General features: G+C 48.2%; 1 protein-coding gene across 1 annotated transcript in view; it reads right to left on the reverse strand.

Annotated features, from left to right (window-relative positions):
* GMCL1 (germ cell-less 1, spermatogenesis associated) overlaps window positions 1-17195 on the reverse strand; it is a 173534-nt gene extending 156339 nt beyond the window's left edge. The window contains exon 1 of the mRNA XM_073569094.1: window positions 16722-17195. The gene's annotated coding sequence lies outside the window, so the exon portion shown is untranslated. The remainder of the gene's footprint in view (window positions 1-16721) is intronic.
* Window positions 17196-19071: the final 1876 nt, after the last annotated feature.

Genomic DNA, 19071 nt, shown 5'->3' on the forward strand with positions numbered 1-19071 from the left:
TTTGAACTAAATGCTTGGCCTCGATAACATTTAAAAAAAAATAAACCTATACCCACCCCCTGTCCCAACACTGTTCATGCGGTGTCAGCACTTGCGGTCCTGGAAATCTGGTGCGACGGAATGTCTTAGGAGCCGGGCGCCCAATCAGCACTAGCGTCACTGTCTCCGCCTTTGTACGAATTGAACATGAAGTGGAAGTCCGTGCTGTGGCTGACCTCTCACTTCCCCTTCATGTTCAATCTGTATGAAGGCGGAGACAGTGACTCCAGCGCTGATTCGGCACCCGGCTCCACATATTCTACAGCACCAGAGCTCCAGGACCGTGAGTGATGACACCGATGGGACGGTGGTCCTCCCTCTTCGCACACAACACGCTATAACATGTCAGTCTACCATCTGTCAAACCTTAGGTATTTCTCTGATGAACACTAACTCACTATCAGGAAGTTGTCTTCCCACACAACCCCCTCTCATTCTGGGCTATTCCCAACTATTATTGCTATTTATACCCAGCTAAGTGCATAAAAATTATTAAAGCAGACAAAATCACATCTAAAGCAGTGCAATGCATTATTTCACTGCAAATCTACAAGGGATGAACGTGGCGATACCAAATATGTGTATATTTGATATTTTTTACTGTTTGACGGGTGAAAGGGGGGTGATTTTAACTTTTATATTTTTAAATATTTGTAAAAACTTTGTTTTACTTTTTGCATGCTTCTATAGTGTCCATGGGAGACTGAAGCTGTAATACTCTGATCTCCTCTGCTACACACAGGTGATGATCAGATTGCCTGTGATGCAGAAATACTCACTTGCTACGAGTGATGTGCCCATGGTCATCTGGCAATGACAATCATAGAGGTCTACTGCAGATCAATGGGCGGCATTAGTGATGTAAGCGCAAGTTAAATGCCACTGTCAGACATTGAACTAGTTAACAGCCGCAGGTGGATCGCGTTTCCAACCCGTGGCTGTTGCGGGCACGTTAGCTGTATAGATCAGCTGTGATGTGCCCGGAAAGGTGACGGCTCCGGCACTGCAAACATGGGGAGTCCGACATGTACGTACTATTACGCCACATATCTGAAAGGGGTTAATGAAATTGCTGCAATTCACATAAGTCAACGAATTGTCAGATCAGCTGTGTGAATAGTTATCTGTCAATTACTACATGGAGCCACCGCAGACAGATATACATGTTACCAACAATGGTCACGACAGTGGAGACTCCGTATAATATGGTTGCAAGAATGGTATCTTCAGGGACAATTCATTAAGACCAGTGTTGGCGGAAGGCTCGTGTCAGTAGCCTATCAGCTTTAGAAAGCAGAACCGGGAGCGGCTGTAAAGGAAAGAGTATTTTTGGGAAAGAGATCATTTTAATTAGATGGGCTTTACCTGCAAAGGATAATTTAAGGGATTTCCAGGATTGAATTTCTTGTATAACTACAGAAATAAGAGGCTGAACATTTAATTTATAGATATCATGAGGATTTGATGGTAGGTCCATGCCAAGATAACGTAAAGAATTTCTCCCCCACTGAAAGGGAACGGCCACCGTTTCTCCAAGCAGTTTTAAAAATAACTAAAGCATGAGATTTATTAAAGTTTATACGAAATCCCGAAACTGCTCCAAATTCATAAAAGGCGTCCATTGAGGTACTGCCACACTTAGCGATGCACCAGCGATCCCGACCAGCGATATGACCCGGTCAGGTGCATCGCTAAGTGGTCGCTAGTGAGCTGCCACACAGGAAGATCTCACCAGCGACATAGCAGCGGTCGGGGTCGCTACTTACCTGTCAGACGAGACGATCCTGACGTCCTCCCGCCCAAGTCCACGCGTTGCTCGTCGGCGCCACAGGAAGCCCAGCAGGAAGCTGACGACGAGAAACGGTCCAGGACGTTCTCACACGATCAGCGATAATCAGCGGGGGAGCGGTCGGGGGTAAGTATCAAACATAGCGATATCGCTAGCAATATCACTTAGTGTGACGGGCCCTTTAGGCCATGTACCCACGTATGCAGAAAATTCCTGACCAAAAAAAAAAAAAAAACACAGACTTCTTCCCAGAAAACGCACATTTTTTTTCCATGCGTTTTCTGAGCGATTTTTGCACGTTTTTTCTGGAGCATCCCCAGTCACATAAAATAGTTAGAAAGGCGGATTTTTCTGCGAAATTAAGGGTGTGTGCACACGTAAGCGTTTTCACGTTTAAGCGTTTTTACCAGCAAAAACGCTTACAAGAAGCATCCCATTCATTTGAATGAATTCTGCACTTTTTGTGCATATTGATGCGTTATTTTCCGCGAAAAAAAATCGCATTGTGGTAAAAAACGCAGCATGCTCATTAACTTTGCGGAAAAATCCGCATTTCTAACTATATTCTATGAGACTGGGGATGCTCCGGAAAAAAAAAAAAGCATAAAAACGCACGTTTTTTGTCAGGAATTTTCTGCATACGTGGGTACATAGCCTAATGAGCATGCTGCGTTTTTTTTACCACCATGCGTTTTTTTTTGCGGAAAAAGTTGTATCAATATGCACAAAAAGTGCGGAATTCATTCAAATGAACGGGCTTCTTGTAAGCGATTAAGCATTTTTGCCAGTAAAAACTGTTAAACGCAAAAAAAATGCTTACGTGGGAACACACCCTTATAGAGGAAATGGATTCCTTAGGATTGGATATCATGAGTAAGATATCATCAGCAAATGCCAACGTTTTAAGTGTATGGTGACCGACCCCTATGCCCCCAAAGGAAGGGATCATCTCCAGATATCTTAAGGGATCAAGGGCAATATTAAACAACAAAGGTGAAAGAGGACAGCCCTGCCTCGTCCCCCCTGAAAATGGAAAAAGGGGTTGACTGGATACCATTAAGCCAAATCGAAGATTGGGAGTTAGTGTAAATTGTGTGTACAAAATTAAAAAAAAAAGGTAAAGCCAAACAGTCTATACTTCAGAGTTCTGATGAGACCAGGACACACGGTCGAAAGCCTTATCAGCGTCGAGGCTGATCAGTATATTCTGCTTGGCCCTAGCCTGATAAGTATGTGTGATGGCCGCTAACGCCATCCTGATATTCTAAGTGATAGACCGACCATGGACAAAGCCCGTTTGAGATGAGGTACGAATATCAGGAAGCATAGACTGTAATCTATTAGCCATGATTTTGGTGAGCAGTTTAAAATCAACATTTAAAAGGGAAATCGTGCGGTGCGAGGCAGGGAGAAGCGGATCTTTGCCCGGTTTTAGAATGACAGGCTTCATTAAATCTATCCGGCAGAGAACCAGGGTCCAAAATATGGTTAAAAAGAGAAGTGAGGTGTGGAGTAATTAAGGGTTGTAACAGTTTATAAATCTACCGAGAACCCATCCGGGCCAGGGGATTTATGCAGTTTTGAAGATTTAATGACTGATCTTACCTCCTCAGAAGAAATTGGTTGGTTTAGGATATTCCGCTGTCAGAAAGCCTTGGTGGACAAGCCTTGTGTAGGAATGCATATCCATACTCCTGAGAGTCCAGAGATGGGCCATAAAGATCTGCATAAAAGTCTCTAAAACCGCACAAATTTGGGTTGGGTCACGAGTGATAGAGCCATCGGGTAAGACAATATTGGGAACCCTAGTAGCCTCTTTTTGAATGGTTTCTTTAAAGACGAAAAACGTAGATTAGACCTACCGGTAATGTTATTTCCAGGAGTCCATCCTGACAGCACGTTGGGGTTGTCCTTCCTTTCGTCCTTACAGGGACAGGAAATGCACGAGAGGTTAAAGGTCCCCACCCACACTCCAGTGATTTTCCAAGTACCACCCCAGTATGGATGCAATTCTTTATTGAGATTCAGTACAAGCATATTACCACAAATACAAATCAGGAGGGAACTACCAGTGCTGTCAGGATGACTCCTGGAAATAACATTACCGGTAGGTCTAACATCCGTTTTCCAGGACTTCCCTTCCTGACAGCAAGATGGGGGAATACCAAAGTAGGAATTTGCTAGGGTGGGACTACTGCTTGTAGTACTTTACGACCGAAGGTCGTCTGGCTAGCTGTTAGCGTGTCCAATTTATAGTGTCTACAGAAAGTGTTTACTGTAGACCTGGTGGCAGCCCTGCATATTTGTTCTACTGAGACTCCTGACCTCTCTGCCCATGACATCGCTATTGCCCTGGTGGAATAGGCCCTAAGTCCCTCTGGTATAGGTAACCCCTCAGCCTTGTATGCTGAGGTGATAATTGAGGTTACCCATCTTGCTAGGGTGTGTGTGCATGCACCTCTACCCCTATTTTTACAACCGTACTGGATAAACAATTTTGTGTCCCGTCGTCACTCTCTCGTGACTTCTAAGTAGCGTGTGACCGCTCGTTTAACGTCCAATGAGTGAAAAAGTTTTTCTTTATCCTTTTTCGGTGATGGGCAAAATGAGGGTAGGACTAGCTCCTGGTTTAGAGATTCTGGGGAGACACTACCTTAGGGAGGAAACCTGGGTCTAGTTTGAGTATTATGCGGTCTTCGAAGATCTGAATGTAGGGGTTCTGGACTGACCGTTCCCGGATCTCGCCCAAGCGATTGGCTGAGGTGATGGCTACCAAAAATGCGTTTGTGTGAGCTTTGTGACGTCTATTTCGGATATTGGCTCGTACGGGGGCCTGCATAGACCGTTAAGTACCAGATTTAGGTCCCACAGGGGGACTGTTTCCCTTAATGTGGGCCGTAGGCTATGTGCACACGCTGCGCTTTTTGCTGCGGTTTTGGCCGCAGCAGAACTGCAGACAGTGTACAGTAGCATGCTATCCTATGGGATTTACATTCTGCTGTGCACATGCTGCGGATTTGTAACTGTGGAAAAGCTGCGGTTTTGAATCCGCAGAAAGAATTGACATGTCAATTGTTTCTGCTGCGGTTTGCCACCTATTCTATTGTCCAGGTGGCAAACCGCAGGGCAAAACCACAGGCCAATCCGCAGGTCATTTTACCTGTGGTTCCGCAGATAAGAATCTGCAGACCAATCCGCAGTGTGTGCACAGAGCCTTAATCTCTGGATGGCCTTTGGAAACCGTGCTATCCATGGATGAAAGGCCAAGGAGAAATCTAAGAAAGTACTTAAAGCTGCTATCTGGACTTTCAATGTGCTTGGAGTTAGACCCTTATTAAATCCTGCATGTAGGAAGTCAAGGATTTGAGGGATATTTGGGCGAGACAGGTCTACTACCACCTTCCGAGCAGAACTTCTTCCAAATTTTACGATATATTGCACTCGTAACAGGCTTACGGCTAGCCTGCAACGTGGAGATTACCTGGTCAGAGGCCTCTGGATCTTAGGATATCCCTCTCAGGATCCATGCTGCCAACTGTAGATTTCCTGGGTTTGGGTGCGGAACTAGGCCCAGGGAAAGCAGGTCAGCCGCCGGTAGATGGAGTGGCCCATCCTGAGCCAACTTCTTGAGGAGAGGGAACCAACTCCCCCTGGGCCAAAAGGGTACGACTAGCATCACCAGAGCTCCTTCCTCCTGGATTTTTCTGAGGACTCTCTGTATTATGGCGATAGGGGGAAACCAGTATAGCAGTCCCCCTGTCCAACTCTGGTTCAGGGCGTCGACTTCCACTGGATGGTTCGCTGGATTAAGGGAGTAGAATCTCTTTAGCTTGGTGTTTTTCCTTGTCGCGAAGAGGTCCAGTTGGGTTGTTCCCCACCGATGGCACAAGACTATGAAGATTTCTTCTTTTAGTTCCCACTCAGTGGCCCGGACTTCCTGTCTGCTCAGATAGTCGGCTATGTTGTTCCCTGCAGGTATCTTCCCACCAGGTGGGCTCCCCATCCTTCTCTGCTGGCGTCCGTGACGATGGTCACGCATGGAGATGGGATCCAAGGCACCCCTGGGCTGATATTTCTGTGGCTGATCTACCACTTTAGAGATGATCTCAAGGCTGGGGACGGCCGAATCTCCCTGTCCAGAGAGGACTGCCGTCTGTCCCATTTTGTCAGGATCTCCTTCTGCAGGCTTCTTGAGCGAGCCTGGATCCACATTACGCAGGGTATGCATGCTGTCTGGGTACCCAGAATCCTCATTGCGGTTATGGAAATTCGATCTCGACCTAGCTGATGGACTTTGTCCATGATGGGTTTCTTCCTTACCTCCGGTAAAAATGAGATTATTCTTTTGGAATCTTCTGGGTACTGGGCTGCAGGTCTGACTTTTCTTTGTTCAGGATCCAGCCTAGGCTTTCGAGCATGAAGATTACAGAGACGAGTTGTTCTTTTAGCTCCGACGCTGAATGAGATATCACCAGGAAGTTGTCCAAGTATGGCACGATGATTATGCCATCCTGTCTTAAGTGTGCCACAATTTCGGCGACCAGCTTCGTGAAAACCCAAGGTGCTGATGCCAAGCCGAACGGAAGAGCCTGAAACTGAAAGTGGTAGTACCTGCTTTCTTTTTTTTAGTGTGAAGAGTAGGAACTTCTGAGAGTGAGGATGGATGGGAACGTGATAGTATGCGCTATTTAGATCTATAGTGCACATTGCGGCGTTCCAGTCTATCAGCGGGATGGTGGTTTTCAGAGACTCCATTCGGAATCTTTTGTACCGAACCCACTGATTTAATGGCTTTAAGTTTATAATGGTACGACTCTCCCCAGATGACTTTTTTTTTTACTGTGAAGAGGATTGAATAGTGGACCTGACCTCTCTCTATTTCGGGAACCAGAACCACTACCCCTGACTTTAGCACGTCTTATGTCTGCCCATATAGGATCTATCAGGGTTTTGGATCGGGGGTTTGTAACCACGAATCGTGCTGGGGGGGGGGGGGGGGGTTGTGAATTCGAGGGTACAGCCCTGGGAGATCTATTGAGGACCCACCGGTTTTGTGAGATGAGTTCCCATGCCTCCGCAAAAGCAACATTTCTGAGGCAACCCCCTACAGGTATGGGCGTCATTGTCTCCTGCTTCTGGATCTTTGTCCAGAGCGAGATGGGGAAGCCCTACTCTTTCCCCCTTTTGTGTACTCCAAGCGAGATGATTTCCCTTTCCCTCTATATTCCTGCCTTTGGTAAGGACGGAATCTTTGAAAGGGAAAATACCTTTTTGTTTTTTCCTCCGGATAACCTTTTTTGTCGTCGGAGGCGTTCTCCAGAATTTTATCTAAAGGTTCGGCCCGAATACGTTACCACCTGAGAAGGGTATGGCACATAATTTTTCGAATGGTAGTCCCCTGACCAGGTCTTCATCCATATGGCTCAACGAGCCGCACTGGATAAGGAATTATTCCTGGCCGCAAATCGCACGGATTCGGCTGAAGCGTCCGCCAGGAATCTGGTTGCGATTTTTAACAGGGGAAGGCCTTCCAGGACGTCACCCCTAGGGGATTTCTCTTTTAATTGTTGCTCTAAGTGGTCGATCCATAGATGCATGGATCTGGCGACCGCGCAGAGGCCTCCCAAGCCCTCTTTAGGAGCACGTCAGCCTTTCTGTCCATGGGTTCCTTGAGACTAGAGGAATCTTCAAAGGGAATTGAAGTCTTCCTTGACACCCTGGCTACCGGGGAGTCAATCTTAGGAACTTCTTCCCAAGTGCTAATGTCCTCCTGGTTGAACGGTAGTCGAAGCCTAAAGTCTCGAGGCACGACCAGTCGTTTCTCGGCGTCCTCCCATTCCTCCAAAATCATTGCCCGGATATAGTCATTAACTGGGAAGACCTGACGAATCCTAGTTCTTAGGCCCCCGAACATCTCGTCCAGGATGGATTGAGTTTTTGGGACCTCCTCGATCTGCATAGTACTTTCTCACGGCGCAGAGAAGCTCGTCTGTGTTTTCTGAGAAGAGGTATCTTTTCCCTATCTCAGGGGGTTCAGAGGTGATCTCGCCCTCCTCCTCCGAGTCCGTACCCTGGATCCCTTCCTCCGATGACTGATCGGATGCCCATCTTGGTCTTTTGGCCTGGGACTGGCCGGAAGACTGAGTAGGTAGCAGTTCGAAGACGGAGGCCTGGACCTCCTCTCTGACCATTGTGCGCATCTGTCAGGAAAGAGGCCTGCTCGCCTCTGACAATCCCAATGGTGCAGTCTTCACATAGGGGTTTTTTTCCCATGACCCCGGTAGTTTGCTGGCACAGATGGGACATTTGGGTCTGCCCGATGGCCTGGAAGTTGATGCTGCTGGGGTCGATGCAGTCTTTTCCTTAATATAAAGCACAGGAGTTCTTTATTAAAGCTCCTGTCTTTTTTGGTATACACTGCCCACCGTGCCCCCTACTTACGGACGTTGGCTCGGGCTGATCGCCGGTTTTCGCTGCGTTTTCCATGGCGGTGTGCGTTGCAGTAGACCTGTGGCTGTATGCCCGTGACCTGTCGATATGCCGCTGGTCTCCCGTTCTGGTCCCGGCCCCCCGTTTTATCCTACCTTCTCCGGTTGAGCTGCCTCACGCTGTCCACAGCGTCCTGATGCGCCCCTCCGTGACGTGACCGGAAGTAGTCATCGGGCACCCGAAAGTGACGTGGCTGCCGATGCTCCAGTGCCTCTGCGGCGTCCTCCGGATGATGTGTCCTGTGGCTGCGGGGGCCGAGATCCCCGTCGGAACGCCTGGCAGAGAACCCCCCTTTAGCGGGGTGCCGCCCCGGACCATCAAACGGGGGGAGCTGGCGTGTGGACAGTGATCCCCCTGGGCCCGTCGGTAAGTGTTTCTCTTGCTGGATGCCGCGGCAAACTTCCTCTGCGGCATCTCTCGTGCCTGTCCTTACAGGGACAGGAAAAATCACAGGAGTGTGGGAGGGGACCTTTAACCTCTCGTGCATTTCCTGTCCCTGTAAGGACGAAAGGAAGGACAACCCCATGGTGCTGTCAGGAAGGAACGTCCTGGAAATAATGGTTACGTTGATGAGCTAATTGGCTGTGTGCCTGCTCATGTAATAGGGGATTTAAATTTTGTTTAGCTGTCAGGTAAGCCTCTCTGGAGGAAGGAGTATTATGTAATTTAAAGTCTCTATACGACTGAGTGAGCTGGCCTAGGTGAGGCCGCAAGGAGGACAACAACTTTTTTCTGGGACACATAAGCGATAACATGTCCCCTAAGTACTGTTTTAGCAGTGGCCCAAAATAGATTGATATTGTCCAAGTGTTCCAAGTTGTCCTCCATGAAAGTCTCCCACCAGCCCATCATATAGCGCTTGAAATCATCAGAAGAATAGAGATAAGAGGGGAAGCGCCAGCGCAAAGACACAGATCTATTAGTGTGGAGTTCCAGAGTAAGACCGGGGAGTGGTCTGAGATAATTGAAGGGAGAATGTTAACTGTTTTTAGAAGGGAAAGAAAAGAGGCAGGAGTTAGCCAATAATCAATTCGAGTGCGAACATCATGTACCCTAGAATAGAAGGTATATTCTCTTTCCGTAGGGTTGCAGTACCTCCAGGCATCAACCAAGTCAAGCCTGTTTAACGTTGTTCATGCCTTCTGAAGTTGAATTCAAGCTACCCGATATACTACATGTGAATAACGGTACATGGAAACAGCCACAGCAACAGTATCTCAAGCCCCCTACACCTGCAGCCTAGTTATGAGCAAGGCTGTGGAGTCGGTAAGCCAAACCTCCAACTCCTCCATTTCCCTGACTCCTGACCCCACAGCACTGCCCCCTATGGATCATGTGCATAAAGTGCAGCACAGATTCAGCTCAACTACGACTCCACAGCACTGCCCCCTACTGAGCATGTACATAAAGTGCAGCACAGATTCATCTCAGATAAAAGCCCAGATCCTTAGATCAGGAACAGAAGAGACATTTATAGGACTTTTTATAACTACCAAATTCTGAAAAGATATTCAGCACATCCTGCACTAAACTACTGAGCCAATTTATTACACCGAATAGGAGTTGGTCCATTTTATAAGGACTCCACAGTCCTGTTTATGGGGTCAGAATACCTATACTGGCCTCCGTGCCGCTGCCGTTCCAATGATGTTGGCACTGGCTCTCCAGGTGTGATCCCTGTGGCCAATCAGCACTGGAGTCACTCTCCTCTCCTATGGACATTATTGACAGCCGGAGAAAGTGAAAGCGCAGAAGCTCACTTCCTGCGGACATCTTGATTTGTCCAAAGGTGGGGAGAGTGAAGTCAGCACTGGCCATGGCGATGCCTGAGAGAGCCAGTGCCAAGATCGCTGGAACAATGCTGGCACAGGAAGCCAGTATATGGGGTTTTTTTTTTTTTTTTACCAAGTGTGGAGGTGGAGGAAACATAGGGATTGAAAAGGGGTTATCAGAGTGGTGGACAACTCCTTTAAGGAGTTCAAACCACAGCTCAGGCATAACTGCCTTAATGAATCAGCCACTAGGTCTGTACAATATTGAGGTACTGTAGATGGTACATATAATTAAGGTTCTCAAGTCAATCATTGTTCAGGGCATCAAACCACCTTCACCAGTCTGCCAACTTCTTACTGTGCATCTTCAAGAATAGGAGCCATCCTGTAGCATCTGGAGGCAAAACAAAAGGAGCCGTCCCACAGTTTCCAGACATGGCCACGACTTACAGAATGGAGTAGAATAATGCATCTCTGCTTCATGTGTGTACATCAAGACGCTGCTAACAGCTGATCGGAGGGAGTCGAATCGTTAGGATATTGATAGCCTCTCCCAGAGACAGGTCATCAATATACTGAGAGAACAACTCCTTTAACCCTCTGTTTTAGAAGTCATTTTGTACTGCACTTTGGCCCTTGTAAATGTTGCTCAGGTCCTTACATTGCCCATTTTCCCTGCTTCCAACACAACAAATCCAAGAACTTGACATAAATATCTCATTCCCTGACTGGAGCCATCATCGCAATTCACTTCAACGGTCATCGGTTTTAACGTTCTGGCAGATAGAATAAATAGTGATTATTTTTTGGAAACTGTAATTTTGAGTATACTGTGACCTAGAGGCAAAGAGTTTACTTTATTAACAACTATTTCCCACGTTAAAAATTGCATACAAATGCCCTGAACACAAGTCAGGCACCGATGCTGAGCAGTGACAAGGCGGCTCCTGATGTACTTATGCATCCGACCTGTGATTTATGTGACCGCCATACCCTGCAGATGACTCCCAGGACCTCTTTCAGTCAATATTCAATTGCGTCCACAGGAGATTTGATTTATTCTGTGACACGATCACACAGCTCCTGCCTGCTAATACAGCTCAGACCTAGAGAGAAACACAATGCATTGAAGAGGATGGACTCACAGAACCAAACATGGCGCCACTTTTCTTCATTGCCAGAATAGGTCGGGTATTGAATTCAGGGTCATGTCACATTGAGGAAAACGACAGTCATGTAACTTATATGACCCACTGATTCCTAGGCGTGTAAGCAGAACTAGGCAAAGTGCAACTCGCAGGCCACATCCGACCCAAAGACTGTTCCAGTCCGGCCCTCAGACTGCATCCAGAGGTCGCCGCTACCAACATCCGCAGATAACTGCCGGCTGCTTCTTAACATAATTATAGTTAATATATTAAGGGTGTGTGCACACGCTGCGGTTCTGCAGCAGTTCCTACAGTACCATTAAAATCAATGAAAACCGCAGTGCAAATTTTTCCGCACAGATTTGCTGCAGTTTCAAAACCGCATGTCAATTCTTTGTGCGGATTCCGCTGCGGTTTGGCACCTGCTCTATGGCAGGTGTCAAACCGCAGGGGAAACCCGCAGGCTAAACCGCAGGTCTTTTGACATCCGCAGGACAATCAGCAGCGTGTGCACACTCCCTAAAGGGGTTGTCCAGTCAAAACCGGTAAGTCTTCAGTCACTGTGTGACTGCAGACTTAAGAATTCCCCCCCCAGCGCACGCACTGTGGGGATTCACCGATTTCTTTGATCCGGTATAGGAGGGTATGTACGAGTTATACATACTCACAGCACAGTGCAGGGGGGGATTCGTAAGTCCACAGTTACACACAGCAACTGCAGTCTTACCTGATTGGACCAGACAACCATTTTAATATTGAGCATAATTAATTTCAGTCTATTGGTCCGACAGTCACTGAGGCTGCGCAGCGGCCCCACCTAACCCGCGGTGAACTCGGCAGCGTGGGAAAATGTTCAGAAACTTTCCCACACTAATGGGTTCATGTCTGGTCAGGTGGGGACGCTGCGCAGGCAGTTTCTCAGTCATTACTCCGTAGTTTACAGCCGGGGCGGTTGCATTAGCACCACTCTCAGCTGTGAACTATTTAACCCCTTGAAATGGATTGCATGCTGGGACATGACTGTACGGCGCATAGGTATGGAATATTGTTGATTTTTTATTTTTGACTTTTTACAGGAGAACAAGGGCTTCAATTGGATTGGGAGTTTAATAAAGATGGCAAAAATGTGTTTATTTCATTAAAAGACTTTATTCTTAATGTGTGTGGGTCCTTTAACCCTTTCATACTATTGGATTATAAATGGATAGGTGTGTTATTGACACCTCTCCATTATCAACCAGCCTTAATGTCACCTTCCAATAGCAAGGTGACATTAACCCCTTATTACCCCATATGCCACCCGCTACAGGGCAATGGGAAGAGATAGGGTAATTGCCGGAATAGGCGCATCTTACAGATGTGCCTTTTCTGGGGTGGCTGAGGGCAGATGTTTTTAGCCAGGAAGTGGGGGGGGGGGGGCAATAACCATGGTCCCTCTCTAGGCTATTAATATTTGCCCTCAGTCACAGGCTTTCCCTCTCTGGTGGAGAAAATTGCACGCAAGCCCACGCCAGTTTTTTCTGTGAATTAATCATTTAATTCAACACCTACAGCTCCAATATTTTACACATACACACTACTAACATTAATAGTGAGGGACATATATACTGTAAATCTGATAGGCAATGGTTTACTATATGTAAACCATGTCTCATATCCTGTCAGGTTGTGTAATGATTTTACAGAAGCCGACAATTGAATTACCGGCTATTCTGCTATCTATATTTCAAAAATATTTTACCTCCTAGTGTGAACACGTGCAAGCTGCAAAAACTGCACAATACAGAAAAAAAGAATACAGCAGCACATGTACATGAATCTAGACCATGTAAAAACAAGGAAAAACATTAAAGCCATTCAATTTAGATAATAATCCTCAAAAAAAAAATTTTTACTTACAGCAAGATGAAAATGAAGGTTCTTAGTGCACAAATTAAACATCTGAATGAGTCCTAACTAGAGACAGGCTCTTCACGTCACAGTACACACTACGTGGCAGGAGTTACACAGAACACTGGAGCCTGAGCTCAGCACCCCAACATGACACGGCACCCACACTCTGCTGGAGACCACGCGGTCAGATCTGACAGACCGTATCTGCAGGACATCCTTCATTCCATCGCAGGTCTCCGATCTGCCCCACACACACACACCGTCTCACTATATGCGGAGCCCGTGTGCCCTACAGCAGACAGCTGGAGTCTGGGATTTCCAGCACTCAGTCATTCAGAAAGATTGTACAAGGCTGTATACATACCCGATACAGGAGCAGCAAGACGAGGTATTCTCACAAGTGTCAGATCGGAAGAAGTCTTGCAAAATGTCAAAAACTCCAAAGACTAAAAATGTACAAGTGTGCCGAATACAGCCATTATACTGGAGCATGATGTGTAATAACAAATATACACACATGTATACTAGAGCATTATGTGTAATATATTCACCCCCTAATAACAAATATACACACACGTGTAAACTATCACACAATATGACATGGGTGTAACATACCGTCATTACGCACACATTAAATGAAGAGATACATTATCACACACGGTATATTATGTAATATACGTCACCCACATACACACTACATGCCACATACTATATCACATCCTGTGTACTATGTGTAATATTACATGCCACAGATAGGCACGATCACAGGATAGTGTATATGCCACACGTGCACTATAACAGTACAGTAGATGTGTGAGCACCATCACATACACACATGTACACTATCACACAGTACAGTAGACGTGAGCACCACATGCCATCTACACAGCCATCACACACATATACACTATCACACGGTACAGCATGTGCCAGCACCACCACATACGCCGTACCTACACACACACACACAGTACAGTAGACGTGCCAGCACCACCACATACGCCGTACCTACACACACACAGTACAGTAGACGTGCCAGCACCACCACATACGCCGTACCTACACACACACAGTACAGTAGACGTGCCAGCACCACCACATACGCCGTACCTACACACACACAGTACAGTAGACGTGCCAGCACCACCACATACGCCGTACCTACACACACACAGTACAGTAGACGTGCCAGCACCACCACATACGCCGTACCTACACACACACAGTACAGTAGACGTGCCAGCACCACCACATACGCCGTACCTACACACACAGTACAGTAGACGTGCCAGCACCACCACATACGCCGTACCTACACACACACAGTACAGTAGACGTGCCAGCACCACCACATACGCCGTACCTACACACACACAGTACAGTAGACGTGCCAGCACCACCACATACGCCGTACCTACACACACACAGTACAGTAGACGTGCCAGCACCACCACATACGCCGTACCTACACACACACAGTACAGTAGACGTGCCAGCACCACCACATACGCCGTACCTACACAAACACAGTACAGTAGACGTGCCAGCACCACCACATACGCCGTACCTACACACACACAGTACAGTAGACGTGCCAGCACCACCACATACGCCGTACCTACACACACACAGTACAGTAGACGTGCCAGCACCACCACATACGCCGTACCTACACACACACAGTAGACGTGCCAGCACCACCACATACGCCGTACCTACACACACACACAGTACAGTAGACGTGCCAGCACCACCACATACGCCGTACCTACACACACACACAGTACAGTAGACGTGCCAGCACCACCACATACGCCGTACCTACACACACACACACAGTACAGTAGACGTGCCAGCACCACCACATACGCCGTACCTACACACACACACACAGTACAGTAGACGTGCCAGCACCACCACATACGCCGTACCTACACACACACAGTACAGTAGACGTGCCAGCACCACCACATACGCCGTACCTACACACACACAGTACAGTAGACGTGCCAGCACCACCACATACGCCGTACCTACACACACACAGTACAGTAGACGTGCCAGCACCACCACATACGCCGTACCTACACACACACAGTACAGTAGACGTGCCAGCACCACCACATACGCCGTACCTACACACACACAGTACAGTAGACGTGCCAGCACCACCACATACGCCGTACCTACACACACACAGTACAGTAGACGTGCCAGCACCACCACATACGCCGTACCTACACACACACAGTACAGTAGACGTGCCAGCACCACCACATACGCCGTACCTACACACACACGCAGTACAGTAGACGTGCCAGCACCACCACATACGCCGTACCTACACACACACGCAGTACAGTAGACGTGCCAGCACCACCACATACGCCGTACCTACACACACACGCAGTACAGTAGACGTGCCAGCACCACCACATACGCCGTACCTACACACACACGCAGTACAGTAGACGTGCCAGCACCACCACATACGCCGTACCTACACACACGCAGTACAGTAGACGTGCCAGCACCACCACATACGCCGTACCTACACACACGCAGTACAGTAGACGTGCCAGCACCACCACATACGCCGTACCTACACACACGCAGTACAGTAGACGTGCCAGCACCACCACATACGCCGTACCTACACACACGCAGTACAGTAGACGTGCCAGCACCACCACATACGCCGTACCTACACACACGCAGTACAGTAGACGTGCCAGCACCACCACATACGCCGTACCTACACACACGCAGTACAGTAAACGTGCCAGCACCACCACATACGCCGTACCTACACACACGCAGTACAGTAGACGTGCCAGCACCACCACATACGCCGTACCTACACACACGCAGTACAGTAGACGTGCCAGCACCACCACATACGCCGTACCTACACACACGCAGTACAGTAGACGTGCCAGCACCACCACATACGCCGTACCTACACACACGCAGTACAGTAGACGTGCCAGCACCACCACATACGCCGTACCTACACACACGCAGTACAGTAGACGTGCCAGCACCACCACATACGCCGTACCTACACACACGCAGTACAGTAGACGTGCCAGCACCACCACATACGCCGTACCTACACACACGCAGTACAGTAGACGTGCCAGCACCACCACATACGCCGTACCTACACACACACAGTACAGTAGACGTGCCAGCACCACCACATACGCCGTACCTACACACACACAGTACAGTAGACGTGCCAGCACCACCACATACGCCGTACCTACACACACACACAGTACAGTAGACGTGCCAGCACCACCACATACGCCGTACCTACACACACACAGTACAGTAGACGTGCCAGCACCACCACATACGCCGTACCTACACACACACAGTACAGTAGACGTGCCAGCACCACCACACGCCACTTACACTATCACACACATGCACAGTATAACATGTACACTATGTATGTGAGCACCACCACATCACACACATATACCCCATCACATTATGCATCCTGTATATTATACACACACACACCACAGGCTGCCATTACTGTGACCCCACAGTGGGGGCTCCGGGTCAGGACGGGTCACCCACCTGTGTGTGGGGTCACCGCCGGGATCACCCTTGTGGCAGGAGGAGCCATTAAGCTCTGGAGCTCTTGTGAGAAGAGGAGAAGCCCCCAGCAGACACACCGTGCCCGGCTCCCAGACAATGCAGGCTGCTGCTGCAGGCAGTCGGTGCGGAGATCTGCAACCGGAGACTCCGTCACCCACTTACTACAACTTGGGGGCCACTACTGTCCAGTCCCGTGACTCTCCGCCACGGAGCACACGCGCTCCCGGCACCCACTGCCACAGGCGCCCCCGCCGCCGGGCCACCCTGCGCCGCTGCTGTAGATCGTTATCCAGGCTGTTGTTTTAACGTTCCATCCGGTCTCGAGTCGCCCCAACCTTCGGCTACTTCCGGAAAACTTCCGAAGCGACTTCGCTACTAGCAAAAAGCGAAAGGCGATTCTGCGTCCAGCTGACCCCGCCCACTTCTACGTCACAACGAGAAGGCGGGAAACCAGGAACCAGGCTCTATGGTGGAGGGAGAAATGTGTCAGTCAGAGCTTAGCCCCGCCCTTTCCCCGGCTCCGTGGCTTTACACCACGCCCACTATCTGTGTGAGGAAGCGTTTCTGCTGTGAGACTTTGGTTTCTGTTCACACTCTATTTTATTTGCTGCTTTCTTAGTGGAAACTCGGAGGCTGTGTGCACACGCTGCGGATTTTGCCGCGGTTCCGCAGCGGTTTTGGCCGCTGCGGTGTACACAGAGGCGTATCTAGGCTTTCTGGCACCCGGGGCAAGAATTTGGTGCGGCGCCCCCCCCCCCTAAAAAAAAAAGTACATATGTGACTTACACACTTAGCCATGTACCCACGAGCTGCTCTCCCTAATGCTCTCAATGTTCAGTAAAAAACTGAAAGCAGGAAGAGAAGCTCGTTGTCACAAGACCACATCTATGAAAATCGCATATGGGTGAAGTGTCCATGTGATGACACTGGAACCTGCAGAGCTGAATCCTGACATTGGAGCTTCTGAATTCTCACAATGAATGCACTGCACACTTTTAGGCCTCTTTCACACTTCAGTCTTTTGACGTCAGTTCCAAACCGTCAAAGTGTGAAAAAACGGATCTGTTGCAGATTTGAAAAAAAAATGATGCACGGGATCCTTGTTTGAGAGAGAAAGAGAGATAGATTTTTCTTGAGCCAGAACGGGTTTTGGGGTTAAATTTTATGAAAGGAAATTCTTCTGGGCATGCTCAGATGAAAAAAAGCGGAATCCGTCACTGGATTCCCTCATGTGGCGGACGGCGACAGATCCGCCGCCCGTAGACGTCCATCCTATCAGAGGATGGACAGCAATGGATCCGTCATCGTCTGCCTTTTCAACGCAGACAAAAAATGTTCCCACGTCCGTTGTATCAAGACACGGGACATCACAATTCTGACGGATCCGTCAAAAGGCGGATAAAACGGACGAACATCTGTTGCAATCCGCCACTAATGCAAGCCTATGGGAAAAAAACGAATTCCACAAAAAAAAAAATCGGATCCGTTTTTTTTCTCAAAAGGGCGGATTTTGACTGACGCCAAAAGACTGAAGTGTGAAAGAGGCCTTAGGATTCTCCCTTGCCGATGTACAGTCATGTCCGCACAAGTATGTGATTTGTATACTTCTGGCCACATTCCGACTAGACGTGCCCGGCCTCGCTCTGTTCATTTTCATTGAGTGAGGCCACACATGTCTAGTCAGCATGTGACCGCATGTATGTAAATTACCGGCATGAGAGAATCCTGACAGCGTTCAGTGAGCACTGTGAGAATTCAGACGTCTGCAGTCACATAGAATGTCTGCAGACTCAGCACAAACCTGGACAACCCCTTTAATGTTCCTAACAAATAAAAACATGAGAATAAGTCAGTATCACAAATAACATTTACATCCAGGTACCTTATAGATGACGTCGTCTCTGAAGTCGTTCTCCTTTTCTTCTTCTTGTCCAGACCCCATGATGAGTTTTCTCATCCACATCTCGTCTCAGCAGACTTCCATCTTCTCCGGTCTTCTGCAGCAAATCTCCACACGATGCCCTTAAAGATAGAAGTGTCATTATAATGCTCCTAAATAAAAATGTCTGCAATATACTGTCGCCTCACACTATTCCCCTCCCTCCTCATACTGTCTCCTCTAACATCCCACCTGTTCACCATACTCTCTCCTCATATATTTACCCCCTCACTCTCTATACTGTCTGCTCACACATATCCCTGACTCACCATACTGTGTCTGCACACATCCCATCACCCTCACTCCCCATACTGTGTCCACATAAATTCATCCGTTCGCACCCCTTACTGTCTGCACACATCCCCCATACTGCTTCCTCATATATGCCCT

Source organism: Dendrobates tinctorius, unplaced genomic scaffold (assembly GCF_039654945.1).
Source record: "Dendrobates tinctorius isolate UK_male_01 unplaced genomic scaffold, ASM3965494v1 ptg000022l, whole genome shotgun sequence".
Lineage (NCBI taxonomy): Eukaryota > Metazoa > Chordata > Amphibia > Anura > Dendrobatidae > Dendrobates > Dendrobates tinctorius.